The sequence below is a fragment of the Lissotriton vulgaris genome, chromosome 12, assembly GCF_964263255.1.
Source record: "Lissotriton vulgaris chromosome 12, aLisVul1.2, whole genome shotgun sequence".
Lineage (NCBI taxonomy): Eukaryota > Metazoa > Chordata > Amphibia > Caudata > Salamandridae > Lissotriton > Lissotriton vulgaris.
In genome coordinates, this window is record NC_141700.1 from 702,886,983 (window position 1) to 702,908,763 (window position 21,781).

At 45.4% G+C, this 21,781-nt stretch overlaps 1 protein-coding gene across 1 annotated transcript in view; it reads left to right on the forward strand.

The window, feature by feature from the left end:
* Positions 1 to 21,781, forward strand: part of LOC147678040 (mucin-3A-like) — a 174,535-nt gene that overhangs the window by 111,646 nt on the left and 41,108 nt on the right. The gene's annotated exons all lie outside the window — the stretch shown is intronic.

The following is a 21,781-nucleotide window of genomic DNA, read 5'->3' on the forward strand; positions in this document are numbered from 1 at the left end:
GCGCCAGGGGACTGCATTGCAGAGAGGCGTAATGAGGCCACGCCCCTTTTTACACCTCTCTGCAACGCAGCCCCCTGGCGCGTTTGCAGAGGGGGAACCAATTCCCCTTGGAACCTCCAGTATGCGCCAGGGGGCTGCGTTGCTTTGCCCCGGGGGTGGCGGTCCTCGGGGCAGTGTGGGGGTAATTTTAAAAAAAGCAAACCGGGTTTTTTGAAAAAAAAATTGGGGCCTTGGGGGTCCGTGTGGGAGCACCTGAGCAGGCCTAGGGGGTCAGGGTGTTTCTACCCTGCCCCCTTTTTGCGTTCTACACGTTTGTTTTTCTGCTTTCTTGTGCCTTGGTCTACCAAGCACAAGATGGCTGCCAACACTTCCTGGTTTGGAGTGTTGAAAGCCAATGAGCATGCAGCTCGTGCTCGGAAAGGTACGCGTACCGTATAAGCGTACGGTAAGCGTACCGTGCGCGCACCTAGATATATATATTTTTTTACTTTTGATTTTCTCAGGAACTACTGTAGGGATTCACACCATTTGAGCAAAAGCGTGATCTGCGAATCAGACTCTACCATTTCGCCAAATTTCTTGTAATTCCGTTCAGCCGTTCGGGCTGTAGCCGTGTCTAATCGTCCTATGGAAAATAACATGGGGAAAACACGTTTTGGGACCCCCCTTTTTTCTCAGCCCCCACTTGACGATTTCCCCCCAAAACTTTCAGGGAAGGAGCGGAGCGGGCCATCTTCTTTGAGAAATTCACGAAAATTCATCAACCGGCGCCAAGGTTATTCCCAATAGAATGTTTCGGATTTCCTATGGAAACTAGGTCCTAATTATAACTACCTACTGGCGACCGCCAGTAGGTAATATATATATATATAAATATTGCGGCAAAACTTCGCCAGAAAATCACCACTTTGAGGAACAGACCAGTGCAGACCCTATGTTAGGTAAAAAGATATTTATTGAAGCACCTGCACCACCGCCATGACACATTTTGGCCTACAAGAGGCCTTGATCACATATTAACAAACCAAAAAACTCTCAGTCTGTGGAAAAGCTGACCTGTATATATATATATATATATATATATATATATATATATACTAGCTGCCCGTCCCGACGTTGTCAGGGTATAAAAAAGTTTTACCTTAAGGACGGCAAACTTTACCGAACTCTACCCCACCACTTTCCAATGCAGCAGGCGTCTTAGAATGCACACGGCCACACACAACAACGCTGAAGGGCACGCACACCTCATGACGTGCACGAACGCTAATCTCATCACAGTGTGATTAGCGTTTGTGCACATCGTGAGGTGTGTGTTCTGTTCAGCGTTCTTGTGTTTGGGCGTGTGCATTCTGAGACGTGTGGGCGTGTGCATTGTGAGACGCCTGCGTTTATCCCCGGTTGAGATCGGTAAAGCTTATGCCCACAAAGGTTGCTGGTATTAACGCCGTTTGAATGGCAATGTGCGTGAATGCGGCGCACCTTGTACAGACGTGTGAGAAGTGATTATAACTCGTCAATGGAAAGGCGCGCTACTGAATCACGCGGCCAATTTTTTGTTATAAAATTTGTGGCACGCCCCTCTGAGAACGCTGTTGTGGTACGCCTCTCTCACAAAGTGTAATGTTTGTACTTTGAGACGGCTACATCCACGCCCCCGACATACCCACGGCCCTCTCAGTGTGTAGTTTGACACACCCACGCCCCTCTAACAATGGTTACGGCCACAAAGTAAAATGTGTGTAGTTTGACACGCCCACGAACAAGCCCGACATGCCCACGCCAACGCCCACGCCCACAAGGGACTACTTTACCCCTAAGGTTCTTTTACATTTCTAATGTATATGGTGGGCACCTGTATAGCCTATGTCCATCTGCTGCAACTCCCCTTTCCAATACTGTATTGGGTGTTGTGATTGGTGCTGTACTTCTTGAGTTTACCCGCCTCAAAGATTTCAGCTCTCTCTTTATAATAGTAGTGTATATATATATATATATATATATATATATATATATATATATATATATATATATATATATATATATATATATATATATATATATATATATATATATATATATATATATATATATGTATATATATATATATATATATATATATATATACATATATCAAAAACAAATCACCTCTCTTCCAAAGCACAATAATCCAGCACTCCAAGAGGTTATTTCCACTCGACTTTTATTCATGCAGAGCGCCATTTCAATAAACAATAAATACTCTTTGTAATACATTAACATTGACAAAGGACTAAATCCCATTAGCACTCGAAAGTTAGTAATTTTACAACTTTGGACGCCATATTTAAACATGTTAAAATACTAATACTTTTTTCACAGTATAAAATGCAAGTGCATGATAAATATCCTTGTCTCCGCTCGAGCACTATAATTCATCACTTTACAACACATGGATACATAGAAAAAAATAATGTTCTTTTTTTTTCTGATTTCTGTAATTTTTTATTGTATATAAAAAAAATATATATTGTGTTTTTACACGTTTCCTAGCTACCCCATTTTATTTAGGAATGGTCCTAAACTTAAAATGAACAAAACTTAATTAAATTGCAAGTGCTCAACTTTATAGTTCCACTTCTTTCTTTTCAATTATTTTATACAATACTATAATAACCAAAGTGCTAGTGCTCTTTGAAAAATCTCAGTGAAAAATCGCAATCCCGGCTCACCACATTTCCGATGAGTTCACCCAGGTACGGACCACCACTCGCAGAGATAAAGTTGATCTTTAATAAAGTGCTTCATTCGTGCCAATAGTACACCATCTATATCAGGCAAGTGCCTGCCATGACACGTGTCAGCCGTTTGGATGCTGCCTTGATCACATGACACGACGCTAACGTAACAACATTTGAACAGTGCACAACCCCAACCCTTGATCGAAAAATGCCTTGCACAATTCATAGACATAGAAGTAAGACATTTTGCAAATGTATATAATTTCATATACTGTTTTGATAGACAATCTAGCAAATCTCGATTGTCCTTTTGAAATAAACTTCATATGGTTTGTCAACAATAATGGTTATTCTCTAAAAGTTAGAATCTGACCACACACTATTGATTCTCTATGGTGTCTAAAATCAACAATATTATTACATTAAATAAAGTGCTAATGCTAACTAAATCACTTGATGACAAATCCATAAAATAGAAAAATTGTTAGTACAAATATCAACAATCTTTTGACAGCTAAAAACGGCATCTGGTATTATAAGATGAATGAACCCCTCTTAATTGGTGCTGTGAATGTGTACCCATAAGAAACTAAATATATAAAGTGCTCACAAAAAGAGCTGTGTGCTTATTTCCTTAAATGTTAATTGTCTAAAACAACGGGGCTGCCCAGAAACGCCTTTCTGTAACTGAGTAATATTTATAAAGTGTGAGTGCTAGAACCAATCATAGCTGGTCAAAACAACCTATTTCCCAATAAAGAAATTGTGACAAAGCACAGTGGTGCCATATTATGCCATATATATATTAATACTCAGTGGCTTAGGTCTGCATTTTGATAGAAAAAGGCTTTTTTGGTTTGCTAATAACTTTGATGCCATTTGACAAGGGACCCTCGCAAGAGTCCTTTGAGCCCAATTAAAAAAAAATTGTGATCTAATTGGCAAAGGGGCTTTTTCACTTGGGCTCCTCACACCTGTGGGAGTGCACTCCAGCAGAGTGAGCACTCTGATTGGCTGTTCACAACATGAAAGAAAATGTTGGGGTCAACCTTTAAAGGACTTGGGGACTAACAGGCAGATGCATCAAAGAAAATACCGGGAGCAAACGGGCAGATTCTCAGAATCTGGCCGTTTGCTCCCGGTATTTTTGCATTTGGGATGCATCATCCCAAATGCAGAAATCGCAATTTAAGGAATCTCTAAATAGCGATTCCTTAAATGGCTCTTGCATTTAAGGAATCCCAAAATGAGATTCCTTAAATGCAATGCACGAAACCCCAAAAAATAGCGATTTCGCTAATAGGGGGAGCAAATTACCATGAAGTTGAACTTCGTGGTAATTTGCTAAAACTTTGAAAAATGCACTTTTGGGGGGCGTGGCTAGCAGCCGATCATGGCGGCAGCATAAGGGACGAGCTCCGCGGCTGAAGCGGCCTCTTCGTCGATCCGACACAAAATCCGTCACAATTGCAAGCCCCAAAGGAAGGTACCGGATCCCAGGACCGGGCGGAGTGAGCAGCGACAAGCAGCGATAAAATCCGACATACGCAGCCAGAGTTACGTCGAAGCCTCGGACCGGCCTGCTCACACCTCCAGAGCCGGGACCTTCCCTGGATGTTCACCCCGCCGGAAGTGCATCCTGCCCGGAGAACTTGGACCGGAGGTGCCCGTGTGGCGGTGGACTCAACAGATCGACTGCACCTCGGGGAGTCGGAGACGGCGGCCCACACGGATCGAGGAAGCGGTGCTTGAAGGAGGGGCCACCGGAGTCCTGAAAGTTTCGAAGGTCGTCACCAACAGTGCCGAGAGCCTGGGCATCGACAAAGGAGTGGGCGCCCGCCCTCTTTTGACCTGAACAGTCGCTACGCACTCGGCGACAAACGGAGCACCTCACACCCTGGAGAAACACGCTAGACCTGATCATTGCTGAACCGGATTGGCCAGGAGGTCCACACCGATCCTCACATCCTGGCGCGTAGGGGCACGAGGAACACGACACTCGGCGGCATGGCGGGGAAAGGCCCTAAGGGAGGCGTCACACAGACTCGTATAGACCGATTTACCTCCGACAAACCCACCGGATCCCTGGCAGGGAAGGAACAGAATGGCAAGGCGGCCGACTCCCCAGGGGGGAAAAAGGCCACACTGGACGACGTCATGGTCGCACTGGCCCAGCTGCAAACAACCGTTGGCGGAATCTCCACGGACGTCACCCTACTTAGAGCGGACCTCCACAAAATGTCGGAGAAGGTCAAGAGTATGGAGGTGATCACGAAATCAATGGTGGAAGACGTCGCATAACTCCAACGTGAAATGGGAAAGATGGCGCAGGACAATAGAATGCTCCGGGAGAAGCTGAATGAGCAGGAGGGGCGTTCTAGGCGCAATAACATCCGCATTATAGGGGTACCGGAATCGGAAGGCGTGAAAGCGATAGATCTCTTCGTAGAGAACCTGATAACTAACGAACTAAAGCCGAAGGGACTGTCCAACTTCTTTTCGGTGGAAAGGGCCCATCGAGTCCCGGGTGGCCAACCGAAACCGGGGGCTACCCCACGACCCATAGTGGCACGCTTGTTTAACTTCCGTGACCGGGACGCAATCCTGCAGGCAGCCAGGTCCTCCCCTCCCCTCAAGATCCAGAACGCCACCGTTGCCATCTTCCCCGACTACACTGCGGAAGTCGCCCGTCGGCGACGAACATTTTTCGACGTGAAAAAGGAACTGAGGTCCAGAGAACTGCCGTACTCAATGCTATTGCCCGCAAGACTACGGGTGGTAGCGGAGAACAAGACCTGGTTCTTCGACAGCCCGGAAAACGTGCAAGAGTGGCTCGAGGGATGGAGACCGGGTCAGAACCACAGACGGACAAATCGCTCTAGAAAAGATCGGGCTGAAGGCCATCGCCGAGACTCACAGGCCTCGGGAGGGGGACCGGACAACAGTGACTCTTTGGGAGCTGAAGGCGGCAGGGAAGAGGTTGAGGAACAATGACCACTTGGGAACAATTCATTCTCGCTTTTGTGTTGAGACTCTTAAGCTGCGAAGCGCTTCCCGCCATTGGACACTGGGTGAAGGGCCTCCGGGGGTATGAATGAGAGACTGCCGGCTGCGGAGAGTCCCTCACCCCAACGCGCAAGTACACTGTTTGGGGGATGGGGTATGCACTCTGCTAAGTTGGGGGGGCAGGCAGTTTTGAGTCCGTGTAGCAGGGGGGCAGGGAGGGGGGGGGGAGTTGGGTAAGTTTACTTTCTGGGACTTCTCGGTCCTACAAGTTTATGTTATATGCACACTTTTGTATCTAGGCATGTCTTCTGTAACTGAGACCTTCTGGTCCACTCGGGGCACAGGGAGGTCTGATTGGGAGTATCACTATGGCTGCAACGGATAGTCCAACCACGAAGAACTCGCTAATTGTCATGTCCTGGAACGTGAGAGGCCTAGGGGATAAGATTAAGCGAGGGCTGGTGTTGCAGGGGATAAGGAGACGGGGGCCGGCTCTCATTCTCCTACAGGAGACACACTTGTCGGGAGCGGCCACGAAGGCCCTAGATAGGAGAGGCTACCATATGATAGTGCATGCCGAGTTCACTTCGGGGTCCCGTGGCACTGGCATCCTGCAGAAGAAATCATCCAAATTTATTGTTAAATCTACTGCAACGGATGACCATGGCAGATTCGCGGCGGTTCATGGCCAGTGGGAGGGGAGGCTTTTCAACATAGTCTCTGTCTACATACCACCAGCCCTACACTCTGAGGCCTTGCCGGATCTGGGCAAATTCTTGCTGACCCTCCCTGATGGGGAACTGCTCATAGGTGGGGACTTCAACATGACACTTACAAGCACCGTGGACCGTTTTCCCCCTCGTATGTACGCAGAAGGGCCCAACAGGCTCCAGACATTCCTGAATGCACAGGGGTTGGTGGACATATGGCGCGCTCTACACCCTACTCAGCAACAATACACATACTACTCGGCCACGCACAATAGTCTGTCTAGGATAGACTACTTTTTTACTTTGCTCAATGGTCACCTCACAGTAGCGGAAACGGATATACAGCCACGGGGGGTCTCCGATCACTCGCCACTCACTTTGACACTCACCACTACGACCATGACACGACACAGATTATTCCCGATTTTCCCTGGCTATCTCAAAGTGCCTCGGATTAATAAGGACCTGAAGAGGGCAACACGGCTATATTTCGAGGAAAACCAGTCTTCGGTGGACTCTCCCTCTATATTGTGGGAGGCATACAAGACAGTGTTCAGGGGTCAGGCCATAGCTGTGATCGCGAATCACAAAAAGGCGCACAGGCAAGAGGCCCTAGATATAGAGTTAGGCCTCGAGAGGGCCAACGCAGCCCATATGGCTAACCCCTCAGACGACACGCTCCATGAACTCCAGGTCCACCAGCACCGCCTTACAGACCACATGCGCAAGATCACGATGACGGACATTGCGGCTACACAGCACAGGGTATATGACATTGGGGACAAGGCCAGTAAACTGCTGGCGTGGTTGGACAAGAGACAGGGGGGGGGGAGAATATCCTACAACTTACGGACTCACAGGGCAACAACCACACCCGCCCCGACGAGATAGTAGAAGTCCTCGCCGATTATTTCACCACAGTCTATAACCCAGAGATAGTGGTGGGGGAGGGAGAGGTCCAGACTGCCCTCGCGCACGTTCCCTTAAAAGAGTTGACACCAGAGATGTCCAAAGACATAGACGCGCCTCTTACGGTGGAGGAGATTCAGCTGGCTATAGGCGCCCTCCATCCGGGCAAGGCGTTGGGCCCCAACGGGATCCCCATTGAATGGTTCAAAATCATGGCCGAATCCCTAAGCACACCCCTACTCACTATGTACGAGGAATCTAGAATGCAGGGTACACTGCCGCCAGATCAACGGATGGCAACTATTGTGGCGATACCGAAACCAGGTAAGCCCCCCAACGAATGCTCGTCATATAGACCGATCTCCCTTTTGAACCCGGAGGCCAAAATTATTGCTAAGGTGTTGGCGAACAGGATCATACCGAGTCTGTCCCACTTGATCCACCCGGACCAATCCGGATTCATGCCACATCGTAGCACGGCTTTGAATCTCCGCAGGGTACATGGAGTACTGGCGCGAGTTCCACTACTGCAGGAACCGGCTGCCATCCTCTCCTTGGACGCCAAGATGGCGTTCGACATGGTGGAATGGAGCTATCTTTTTGCAGTGCTTGCACGTATGGGTTTTGGCCCGGTATTCCTTTCGTGGATACACATGCTGTACAGAGACCCCGTAGCGAAGGTGACGGCCAATGGCCACATTTCAAGGACCTTCTCCCTAGGCAGAGGTACACGACAGGGCTGCCCGCTTTCACCCCTGCTCTTCGCATTAATTTTAGAACCGCTGGCGGTTACGATACGTACCACCCAACTCCTGAAAGGAATACAATGGACCCCGTTATGGGAGGACAGAGTATCCCTTTACGCAGATGACATGCTGATCTATCTCACGGACCTGGAAGAGAGTCTCCCTAACCTCCTGGCTCTCTGTACAGCTCATGGGCGAATCTCGGGCTACACCATTAACTGGGCCAAATCCATCATTTTTGAACTGCGGGGGCCGCTTCCGCCTCTCCCGGACTCCTGTCCACTAGAACTGGCGCATACGTCGTTCAAATACCTGGGGATTCATATCACCCGGGATGAGGCGGACTTCGCACGATTGAACTTACAACCTCCCTTGGCCCGGCTCCGAGGGGACGTGCACCATTGGAAGGACCTCCCCCTAACACTACTTGGCCGGGCAGCGCTATTCAAAATGATGGCTCTGCCACGTTTCTTATATGTGCTGGAAAATGCCCCGTATTTGGTGCCAGATAGCTTCCTCCAGAAAATAACGGCACAGATCTCGAGCCTGTTATGGGGCAACCAGCCAGCCCGCATCTCCCACGCCAAATTATACAGGGGGTGGTACGACGGGGGAATCGCACTCCCCAACGTACAGCTGTACTACTGGGCGGCTCAGCTCAAAATCCTTAACCAATGGATACATGCCCCACAGGACGACCCAGCCTTCAAGGCAGACAGGGCACAATTGGGTGCGAATAGTTTACTGGCCCCACTGTACCACCGTGGAGTGGCGGCAAAACTCAATGGGCCTACGAAACATACAGTTCGCATATGGTACAAGGCACAGGCAAAGTTGAAGTGGGATGGCATCATTACGAAACTAACGCCCCTATGGGACGCGAAGGCGTTGGGCCATTTGCGGCGCTCTAAGGGCTTCACGCAGTGGGACAACATCGGCATTTCCACGGTGGGGGACATGTGGACGAGGGAGGGAGTGATCTCATTCGCCACTCTGCAAGAACAATACGAGTTGGGGAACACAGAGCACTACAGATACATCCAGGTCCGACACGCACTGCAAGCCGCGATCCCGCCCGACACATCCCCGCCCGAATCCTCCCCTCTGGAGGACCGTCTACTTACTGACTACATGCAAGAAGGGGCGACATCGCTAACATACCGCAAGTTGGTTAACAATATGCCTGATCCACTGGGGAAACTGAAAGACAAATGGATGGTGGAAGTGGGTGACCTGGACGAAACTGATTGGAACGCAGCCATGGCATCCCCACGTGAAGCAGGCATATCTTCCAAATTTCGCCTAGTGCAGCTAAAAATTCTACACAGAATCTACTACACCCGCACGATGCTTCATAAACTGCACAGGGCTGATCATCCGTACTGCCTTAGAGGCTGCGGAGCAGAAGGGACCTTCATGCACACGGTGTGGGAATGTCCACTGATTGTCGGTTACTGGCAACGGGTAGTGCGCACAATGGCTCAGACACTTCACACCACCCTCACTCTAGACTCACGGCTCTGCCTGCTGAACATCTGGGAGCCGACTGACCTCACCTTTTATGCAAGGACCTGGGTCACAGTGGGGATGGTAACAGCGCAACGGGACATAGCTCAGAGGTGGGGGTCGGCTGATCTCCCCACACTATCCCAATGGCTCCGCAACATGGACATGCTTATGCTGACTGAAAGGGCGGTGTACAAATTGAGAGGTAATCCACGTAAATGGAATGGGGTGTGGCAACCCTGGAACTCATATAGAGGGGATATCTGTGAACCACTAGAGGAGGATGACCTCGAAGGATCTGAGAGTGACGAGGAGCATTGATTGGGAGTACATATGTATGTAGGGTGTGTGCAACGGAACTAGGTGGGACCTACTTTCGGGAGGTGGTGAGGGAGGATGTGGGAATTAGGGGGCTTTGATACGATTACTTGCTCTCTTTACAGATGGACTGCGCTACGAGTGCCGAAAGCTACTACTTCGAGTACGTGCCGGACTAAGTGTGCTGTTTTTACTGTTTTATGTTTGTTGCAAGAACTAAAAAGGCAAGACTCAGACGAATAGTAGCCAACAAAACACAAAATTGCAAACTGTATTTCTACGACACATGTATATCCCTATTCATCACGTCGCCGATAAGGCCTGCAATGCTTTAACACTAACGTGGATGGTATAAGTTTCATTGTTTCTGTGCATTGTACTACCTCATTCACCTAGTAATTAATGTATGAAAACGCGATGGATGAAGATGTAAATACTATCTTTGTTTTGCACCAAAAAAAAAATAAAAAAAAAAAAAAAAATGCACTTTTGTGCATTTTTCTAAGTTACATATTGCGCACACACATGCCCTTAGGGCATGTGTGTGCGTAACATTTGTGCACAGGTCCATTTCAGGGGCGCAACAGGGTGTCCTTAGGCCCATAGGAATGAATGGGAAAGCCATTCCTTATTAGCGATTAGCTATTACCGAATCGCAAATAAGGAATCTGTAGGAATCGCTAATAACATTGCGATTCCTACATGCATCCCGTTTTGCGAGTCTTTAATAGCGATTCCTTAAAATTCGCTATTAAGGACTCGCAAAACATAACTTTGATGCATCTGCCAGTTAGTCCCCTACCCTGAGATTATTTTTTTTTATAGATATGAGGGCAGGGTAGGGATACCTTGCACCCAGCCCATATTGGGTGCAGGGGGGAGTTCCAGACAGACCCTCCCAGGGCCAAAATTGAAAAATAAAGATTGTTTATGGTGCAATCCCACATGGCTTATATTGGACTAACATGGCATTTGCAGCATTAAAAAGTAAAACATTGGCCAAGGTTCTTTTATATTTTAATTATCAGACCCCCTAAGTATGCCAGGGCCCAGGAGAATTTATTTTTGGGAGGGGGCATGAGTTCCCCCGATACACAGAACGCCAGGGGCCCCATACCCTGGGGCTGACTACTAAATACAAGGAAGGCGGCATGCAGCCTACTTCCCTGAGTCCCTATTGGGCCCAGGGGAGGAGTGTATGCAACTTCCCTTCCTAGAGCTGCTAGTAGGCCCTGAGGGCCCCATTCTTTTTCAGAAATGGGAGGAAGCTACTCCCCCACCCCACACAATAACTGCCACAGTTACCCCTTCCCACGGGGCACAGTACTTCACACTGTTCCAGAGAGCTAAACCCGTGACACTATGGCTCACTACCAGTGGGCGTGCAGGCATGGCCTTCCCACACTCTTTGGGCAGGAAATTAAACTTTGCTCCCACCCTTTGGGAACATTTTTAAAAATGCTGCTCCAGACCTGGGTGGTAGCAGATGTAAAATATGCTGATTCCTGACAGCATCCAATATGGTGCTGGTTGGGCAGCGGGCTACGGGCATGGAGGCCTTGAGCATGCATGGATTGGCGCCAGGACACCCACCTATAAAAAAGAAATGACCAGCTCTCGGAAGGGGATCATTCAAACTCCCCATTGCTACCGAATAAAAATAGACTTATGGGTGCTGTGAGTGGACACTGGGGCAGCCACATAATGAAAAATCTGCTGGCACCCACCAGCACACACTTTGTGTGCTGGCTGGGGAGTAGGCTGGAGCAGCAGGGTCCCTGGGGCTCCCCCATAGCTCTGTAATAAAATAAAAGATTTGGGTGTCCCAGATGGGCACCAAGGACAACCACAAAAATATTTTTAAAAATGAATTAAAAAAGAATCATAAATGAGTTGCAGGAGCCGCTCCATAAAGGAAGGCCCCAATGTTCCCTGGGAGGGCTATATTTCTTTTTTCCTTATTTTTACCTTGGTCGTGTCCATAAAAGAGGCAGGGGCACCACCAAGCATTTTTGTATGCTGTTAGGGCCTGTAAGGAGTGTAGCAGACCACCTGCAACCTTACAAAAAAATAACAGTAAGTTTCCTGGGTCATTAAATCCATGACCCTAGAAGAACTTATATTTTTTTAAATACTCCTAACTGTGGTCTAGCTATGGGGTAATTCGGCTTGTAATGTGTATGACTTAAATGGCTTCAGAACATTCAAAAGCTCACAACTTTCTTTTGAACTCCCACATCAGTTGTTTTTCTAATAATTGCAGATCAGGGACTATTTCTTGAGACAGCAAGCGAAACAGACATTGGAGAACTCCGAGATAGTGGCATGTTTGCATGGTATACCACAGAAATCACTAATTAGTACTATGTATCAGCATTTCTGTCAGCTTAGAATGGACGGCAAAACAAAATTGGTGGTAAAATGGAGCAATGCTTTGGGGTAAGACATCACCCCTATAGCAGTCAATAATTCCTTAGAAACAGATGGATCAGTATGTAAATGTATTGGCATTTATATAGCGCACTACTTACCCGTAGGGTCCCAAGGCGCTTCGACCGCTGCGAAACCCTTCCTGGCTTTCCTGAGAGATGGTCCCTTAATGGGTATCTCCAGGGTGAGACCAGGCATCCCCGGCGGTCTGGTGGGGCCGTTAGTGAAGATGAGGCAAGCTAATGCCCAGAGTTGCCGAGTGTGATCGCTGATCAGAGTGGGCACCGAGGCGAGAGAATTATCGAGTCCGCTGACCCTGGTCCAGAAACCTGCCGCGCTGGGAATCGAACCCTGGTCCCGGGCCGTCCTCTGCTCTCGGGTTTGCCGCCTCTAACAAGTGAGCCACACTACTGTACACTCTATCAATCTAAATTTACAACAATTTTGGGCGATCTGCATGCTATATTACACTCCGGAGAGGATAGCTAACTGGGCTCAGAAAGAGGGAAGGTATGTGAGCCATAGGAGGAAATGCCGAAAAATGCAGGCTGATTGCTGCAAATTTATTGTATATATTTGCTACCTGCCCTGTGCTAGAAACTAACCGTGGGCAATGAACTCCGATCCGCTAGTTGAGGTTGCATTACATTGAATACACGGAATTCATGCAAAAACTCTGTCTCAGCCATGTAGCAGAGTCAACTACTGCACCCACAACCCTTTGATAAATCAACTTTACCTTTACATGCTAAAAAGCATATAACCAATTCACAAACGTGAGCTTTGAAAAAATATCAGGCAATGAGAGAGTGATGATTTTGGGGTCCCCCCTAACCTAGGGGGAGAACCAAGCAGATGCCTTGAACACAATGCTGAACGATTCGGTGGTGGTCCCATCATCCTAGGGCCACCCCAAGCAATGTTATAGGCTAAAAATACAATGCCAACCAAAGGCCCAGCAAAGCATTATTGGGCGAGATTCTAGAGTGCAGTAAATATAATAGTATTAGCTGTCAGCTGAGCTGGGAGAGCCCCTGCGCTTGAGGAATGTTTTGATACTGGATATCATAATATTCACTGCACTCTAGAATCTCGTCCCGTAATGCTTTGCAGGGCCTATGTTTGGGGTTGTATTTCTGACCATAACTGTGCTTGGGTTGGTCGTAGGAGGATGGGACCACCACCGAATCGTTCAGCATATTGTGCTCTGTGTGTTCAAGGCATCTTCTTGGTTCTCTGCCTAGGTTAGGCAGGAACCCAAAATCATCACCTCTCTCACTGCTTGCGATATTTACATTTTAACTTTTGTGAGATGACTATCTGGCAGATGCATCAACGTAGCCTTTTGCTATTCCTAAATAGCGCTATTTAGGAATAGCAAAAGCCTATGCATGTAGGAATCGCTATTAAAATAGCAATTCCTAAACATTCCTTAATTGTTACTCGCAAATTGCCAGTCGCAATTAAGGAATGCTGTACCATTCATTCCTATGGGCCTGTAGGCCCATAGGAATGAATTGGAGATTGCATGAGCAATTTGCGAGTACCAGTAGGTACTCGCAAATTGCTCATGCAATTTCAAGGGTGAAAGGGGGTCAAAATGACACCTGTTGCACCCCTGAAAATGATCTCTGCACATATGTTGCACACACACATGCCCTAAGGGCATGTGTGTGCGCAACATGAAACTTTGGAAAATGCACAAAAGTGCTTTTTTCAAAGTTTTAGCAAATTAACATGAAGTTCAACTTCATGGTAATTTGCTACTCCTATTAGCGAATTCGCTATTTTTTTTACTTTCATGCATTGCATTTAAGGAATCTCAATTTGGGATTCCTTAAATGCAATCGCAATTTAACGAATCTCAATTTAGAGATTCCTTAAATTGCGATTTTTGCATTTGGGATGGTGCATCCCAAATGCAAAAATACCAGTCGCAAATGGGCAGATTCTGAGAATCTGCCCATTTGTGACCGGTATTTACTTTGATGCATATGCCTGTATATGCTTTTAAACATGTAAAAATATATTTACTTGTTCTATTAATTTGAAAGAGAATTGAGTTTCTGTTCAACTCTGCAGGATTCCGCATAGTGGTGCTCCGCCAACTTCACCCACCCTTACAGAGACATTTTGGAACAAAACAAGGCATATTATGAGTTTTGCCTGGGTTTAGATTATTTTCTGATATTGAAAGAGGTTATGTTAAGCTATAAAAAAGAGAGCTCTGGCCTGAGATCTCTCTTTTCTATTATTCTTGTGGCTGTTCGACTTGCCATAGCCAGAGTGTAGATTTCCTTTGTTGGCTGGTATTTTTATGAATTATTTGATCTATATGTAACTTCCTGTACTGCTGTAATGCTACACTATAAATTCCAAGTGTTTAATGACTGTCCCCCTTTGACAACAATAAAAATATATATTTTTTTAAAGTACTCCTAACTGGAGGTCGTTACTCTTTAGCTGGAGAGCAAGGCCCTCTTGTGGTTGTTTTTATGATTGTATTTTTTGGGCTGCAAAATGTTAAAAGAAAGATGCAGAAGCATTCTGGTTTTTATGTCTCTAACTCTTTCATTTAATATTTTTCATAAAATGTAATGTTAAAACTATGTTAAAGGAAAGAATCACAGACCTTTTTATGAAAACTTTGTTAAACATTTTGATCATAATCACTAGCATTAAAAATTGCATTGTGTGAATTACTGAATATACATTAGATTAAAAATGTAGGTGATTTTTGGAGAAAGATGATATATCTGCTTTACATGTATTGATATACTCACCCCTTGTGAAAGTCGATAGGCTCACTTTCTATATTTTGGTACTTTGACTTGTAAGGAATTGGGCTTTTGGTTGACTTGGGTATGAACCCTGGTCAGGCAACAGCTACAATCCTTTGCAGTGTGAACCACAAGCAGTCACTAAATTTAACCTGCGTTATACTCCTGGGTAGCCTGGCACAAAAATCAGTCAGGCTTAACTTATGTGTAAAGCAGGTATGCAGCACAAAAACAGTAATAAAGTGGAAACACAAGACAAGAAAAATCTGAAAGCAATTAAATAAAATAGAGAACATTTTAGTAAATTATTGGCACCAAAATGACAAAAGTTCAATTAGTAGAAATAATGATTTTTTGAAGTTTTAAGTAAGATATAGCACCTAAAAGATCAAAGCGCCAACAGCAGACCGAGACCGGTTCAAAGTCAAAAGATAAGGTTGACTGCAATGCACGATTCAGATACAAGAAGTGAATTTGGCCCAGCCAGCACTTGCCTTTGGAGGAAGTGCCATTGACAGATGGCCTTGGGTTAAAGGTAAGGTGAAAAGTTCTACGTTCAGACTTAGTCACTGAAACAGATGTTGAAACACTCCAGTGGGGCTAGGCAGAATGCTGTAGCCAAAGAGAGTTCCAGGAGGTCTGATATCCCTTTGCCTAAAAACCACTGAAATGGATTTGCTGCTGCGGAGAAGAACATAGCAGAAGAAGCCGCAAAGTCAATCTGACCGGCAATGAATCTCGGGTGGATATCCAAGCAGATTGGTCCCGGTCCCCTCCTGATTCTAAATGCAGTTTTTGGCCACATTTTGTGTAAGTCCTCAGTTTTGGAAGATGGCCATCTGGGCACCTTAAGCACCAATATCAAGGGTCCAGGACTGGTGGGACACCACTTGGGGGTTCAAAACTCCCAGGCCCTCGTAAGCAGCAGACTCGACTTCGGAAACGCCCTCTACGTGGATGCCCCGATCAAGCTCAGCAATCGACTACAATGCATCCAAAATGCCTCGGCACGACTGATCCTCAATGTACCACGATACGGCCACATCACCCCCCACCTGAGAAACCTGCACTGGCGCCCCGTCAACAGGAGGATATCCTTTAAGATCCTCATCCACGCACACAAGGCACTCCACAAGACCGGCCCAGCCTACCTCAACAGACGGCTCTCCTTCTACACCCCCAACCGCCAGCTATGCTCCACCAACATCTCATTCGCCACCGTCCCGCGCATCTGCAGAACAATCACCGGCAGGAGATCCTTCTCCAACCTCGCCGCTAAGACATGGAACACCCTCCCACTGAGCCTATGACAGACCCAAGACCTGCATCAAACTAGCCCATACAGTCACTTCTCGTAGTCCTAGGTGTAGGTGTGGATGCAGAGCTCAACAGCAGGACTGTCCTCCGAGAGTTCAAGGCAAGCTCTAGGCAGCAAAGCAGTCCTTCCAGGTACAGCAACAGTCTGGCATAATGCACCGCAGTTCGCAGCAGCAGGCAGCCCTCAGAGTCCTTCCACAGGTCCCATATTGAGCTGAAGAGTGGATATGAATGTCCTATTGTTATATACTGGTGCCCTCCTTCTGGAAGGTGGGAGATGTCTTCTTTGAAGTGTTGGAATTTCCTGATTCCCCTGCCCGGGCTCAAACTGGATACGGTGACAATACATGGTTGCGATTTTTAGTTCTTTAGACGCCAACATTTGTCTAGCAAGACCTATTCTAAACACTACACACGCCCCACAACACACTAAACACCTCACAACACACATCTCTCAATAAACAACACACATCCAACAATATAGACATACGTATTTAAAGGAGCTTTTGGTCAGCCCTCTTCAGCCATTTATTGGTTTGGGTGAGACCCCTTCAAATATTGCCTGCTTGATCTGCCAATCACAATTTAATCAGTGCCTGCCATATTGCAGATGAACAAAGAAACAGGTAGTCCCTTCTCTGCCGCAGACATCGAAAAGGAGCCTTTGTCCCTGTTGGCAATCTCATGGCCTCAAAACCAACCCTCCATCACTGATCTTGTCTTTACTGTCACCATCAAATAACTTTTCACCATAGTGCTAGTTTAAAAATTAAACACCTGATGAACGTTCCAATGTGACTGATGTTACCTTGCCTGGAGCACCTACAGGCTTTATTACTTCCAGGCAAGGCAACACAAATGTCTGAAAGCCATACTAGAATGGTCATTTCACAGTGCAGTCACCTCACCCATCTGCTGATCATAGCTCAGGAAGTCTGAAACTATAACATGTGAAGCATGACACCTCTAGAACAATACAAAAACAATAATAAAAAGAAAAGAAACCTGCCTGTTGATGAATAATTATGTGTTTCAGTAAGAGTGACACAGAGAATGCCTTGGTGTGTGTTTGCAGCACGGGTATTCCACCTTCTTAAGAGCAACCATTTGAGGTTGATTTGCTGTATGTATGGCAGAAGCTAGGGAATGATTGTATCCATGTGGGGTCATGTATGGTTATATGGATAAGAAAAATGATGCAAATCTTAGAGTGTTTTAATACGTGGAAAATAATGTTTGATTCAGATGTGCTTAAGTGAGCACAACTAAGCTGCAGTTGTCATGATTAAAACTCTGCTAACTTGCATTTACAGTCTTTCAAGTCAAGTCAAGTCAATAATCTTTATTCGGATATTACATTATCCATAAAAGTACACACATAATTACGTACATGGTCAAGATAATAAAAATACGATAAAATTACATAAAAACGTTGTTAAGGTTTCCATATCATTAACGATAGCAGCAATACTTGCATAAAAATTTGCAAAGTGCATTATTGTCCAATTCATCACCGACTTTCAGTAAATTTCTATAGCAGCATCAATTGATATATACATATGCAGAGATCACCTTTAGAATAACAGCAATGTATAAGGAGTAAACATTTCACAGGCATCTGCTACAGTGGTTTGCTAGCCTTTGGCATTGTTATCTAAAGTGCTAAATTAGTAAAGTGCATAGTTCGTATTTACTAGGCCATCTAGATAAAGTGCATAATACAAGATCACCCATGAAACATTAAAGTAAGCGGGTTACTATGGTTCATGTGTTTACAAATGGCAACGCAAGGTAAAGTGCGACAGTGCAAAGTGCAAGTGTGCAACACCACTAAGTGCGCGTAATACATCTTTGCCAGATAGACATTTATTCATCAATTACTATGGTTCATATATTTACAAATAGCAGCGTAGGATAAAGTATGGCTATACAAAGTGCAATTATAAGCCAGCTCCAGCTATATATGTTGCATGTGGGTATAATAGGTGTTAATTCATAGAAGAGCGGGAACGGATGGCCATTTTTAAGACGGTGCACACACGGTATATAATGCCATCCTCTTTAAGCTGAAGAACAGTCTTGTATGCCACTTAAAAATCCTTTGTACCTCTAAAAATGGTATCAAGAGGAGTTTACTATATTTTTGATAAAAGGAGCAGAAGAACAGAAAGTGCACCATTGTTTGTTTCCCTGGATTTTGGCATGGGCAAGCCAAATTCTCGATGTTGGGCTGATAGCCCATGGGGAAACACAGTAAATATTTTAAAGATCCTGCTCTTAAACGAAATAGAAGGCTACGCTCCCAACATGTGATATCTTTAAGGAGATATCCGGCAAGTGTGCACAGATTTGTATCCTTAATATGCATCTTTTTTTATTGAGCACTATGTCATTTCTCATCAGTGGTTGTGTGATTGATTTCTTTGACTAAAACCCTGTAAAAAATGCAGTTTTTTTATGAAATGTCGGGGTTTTTCCTAGCTTGCTTTGGAGGCAAACTCTATGTTGGTCCTCTTGCTGGCCTATACTTAGTTCTGGTTGATTGCTTTCTTTAGAGTTTGACCTTATGTTGGTTGTCTTGCATTATTTGATTTTGACTTATTATGATTGCTGATTCTATGCCAAACTAACTAAGGACTATGGGGCACATGCATTAACCTATTTAGGAAGTGCAAACGGTGCGAATCGGTAAATTCGGCCGTTTGGGCTTCCTAAATACGTTTTTGGGATGCATGAAACAATTTTTCAAAATTCGCTTTTTTTTGCATTTCCTAAAAATGCAAATGCATTTAAGGAATCGCATTTGTGCGATTCCTTAAATGCAATGCATCAAGTTTTAAAAAAATGCGAATTTTGAAATAGGAAGTGCAAATTAACACGAGGTTGACCCTCGTGTTAATTTGCGAAATTCTTTAAAAAAGCACAAAAATGCATTTTGGAAAGTGTCATGTTACAGACACACATGTCCTTAGGACATGTGTGTGTGAAACATGCACTTTAAAATACATTTCAGGGATGCAGGGGGGGGTCCTTTGGACCACCCTCTGCACCCTTGCAATGCATCAACAAATTGCGAATTCCAAAAAAAAGAAATGCAAAACGGCATTGATTCCTATGGGCCTTTAGGCCCATAGCAATCAATGTAATACCATTCCTTAATTGCGATTCGCAATTAAGGAATCGCAAATTCCGAAAATTAAGAAATCCTAAAAAATTTAAGGATTTCTTGATGCATAGGATTTTGCAATTCCTAAATTGCGATTCCTTAATTTTCGCAATTTAGGAAATGCAAATTCCTACAATGATGCATGTGCCCCTATATGCCTTCTGTAATGATCTTAATTTTGAGTAGACTGTATGGCTTTGACTTTGAATCTTGTCTCATGATGGTTTTCTTTAATGGCATTGGACTAGGTCTAATGAAGACATAAACAGTCCAGATCCTGGGTGCCAACCCTTTAACTGGTTAATTAGACGTGTTGACATTATGATCTGTACAAGATTCCTGTGAGTATGAAGCTGTGCTGTGTATAAGACCACCAATCTTCACCGAATAGATGAAGATTTCTCCCTCCCCATGAATGAACTTTTTAGGACCTCTCCAGGAACATCCTCAGTGCATCCGTGCACCCCTCTTAACCCACGATTACAACACGTGACCCAAAGCATAGTCTGCAGAGTTCCTTTTAATGGTCTGCAAGGCATGCTTGTCCTTAGAAAGTGTGCCACAATGCATCATCGACCAGATGGTGATCACTCTTCTCACTGGGTCTGAGAATGCACTAACGTCTGCACTGATATGTAAGGCACCAAGGTAAGCTGATACATTCCAAGATGAGGAATGTATTGTTAATAATCCTTCTCTTCATCTCTTGCATACACACCACTTCATGGACTAATAAAAACAAATTCCACCTCATCTGTAAAAAAATCGGTGCTTAAATTGGGAAAAACTATTGTGGGTCATTTGTGTCTCATTGCATGTTTTCTTTCTTGAGTGTTTGAAACGTATCACTTCTGCCATAAAATACAATCTGGAACCGGCGGTGGTGTTCTTGTACTTGCCCATATGAAAACACCTGTGAAAATGAAACCCAAATATAACCCATTCACACTGTTAGAGGGAAAGTCTCTTGAACGAACACCAAGAAAACAAGTTGACAAAGCATATGATTTTTAATGCATTTATTCAGCTGGGAAGATCAGCCAGGCTCCGAGGAGAATAAAATCAGATGTCCAAAGCACAGCTCAAAAACAGCAGTTTATATACTTTCAAACCACAACAGAGAAAGGTTACAAGTTCAATATTAGAGCGGCAGACCCTGATGCAGAGGTCTGGCCCGGGACCAGGGTTCAATTCCCGACGCGGCAGGGTCCTGAGCCCAAAATGTCCACGGACTCGATAATTCTCGCCTCGGTGCCTATTCTAATCATGGGGTCCCACGCTGCAACTCTGGGCAATAGTTGCTTAATCTTCACTACGGCAGCCCACCCGCTGCGGGATGCCTGGCTTTCACCCTGGGGATACCCAGTAGGGGTTATCTCACAGGGAAAAGCCAGGAAGGGTTCCCAAGGCAAGCGCCTTGATGCCTTCGGGTGATACGTGCGCTATATAAGTCACAATACATGCAATACATACATATTTACATCAGAAACGTACAAGATAAAATCAGCAGATACACCAAATTCTCAGAAACAAAAGGACATATATGTTGCGTCCACATTACCCTCGCCTTGCATGATTAGCGGAAAACCCCTCTGTAGGTTCTCTGTTCTCGAAAATGTAATAATATTAACAACATTAAATATATATTTGTCTTTCTGCACAGTGAGTGATTATATCTTGCTCGATGTGGACTAGCCACACTTATCTGACATTTTATATGTGGTTTCTTTAGGCAAGCCTAGCTGTTAAGTGTGTAGTATAGTTTCAGTAAAAGAGGGCATGTGTGTCACTATGTTCCTAGGCAAAATGTGCACCTGAGTTGGTCCATCCTGTGTACTTACTTAATCTTTGGGTGCATGTTCCAGCGGCACAATTAAAAAAGAATGAGGGGCATATTAGCAAGGGGAAGTATCGCCGCTTTTTCTGCGAATTGTGCAGAGAAAGCGGCAATACTTCTAGAGCCCTATCCACAAGGGCATTAACGCCTGGCTCAAGCCCACTTTGTATGTCGGCAAAAAACATCGCTAATGACATGCAAAGTGGGCGTTCCCACGTCCAACCACATGTAAAATGTGGTTGGAGGTGGGAACACCCTATTACCAAGGCAGGCGTTGGGAGAGGCAGACCTGCGATAAACACGTTTATCGCAGGTCTCCCAACGCCTGCTCTGACC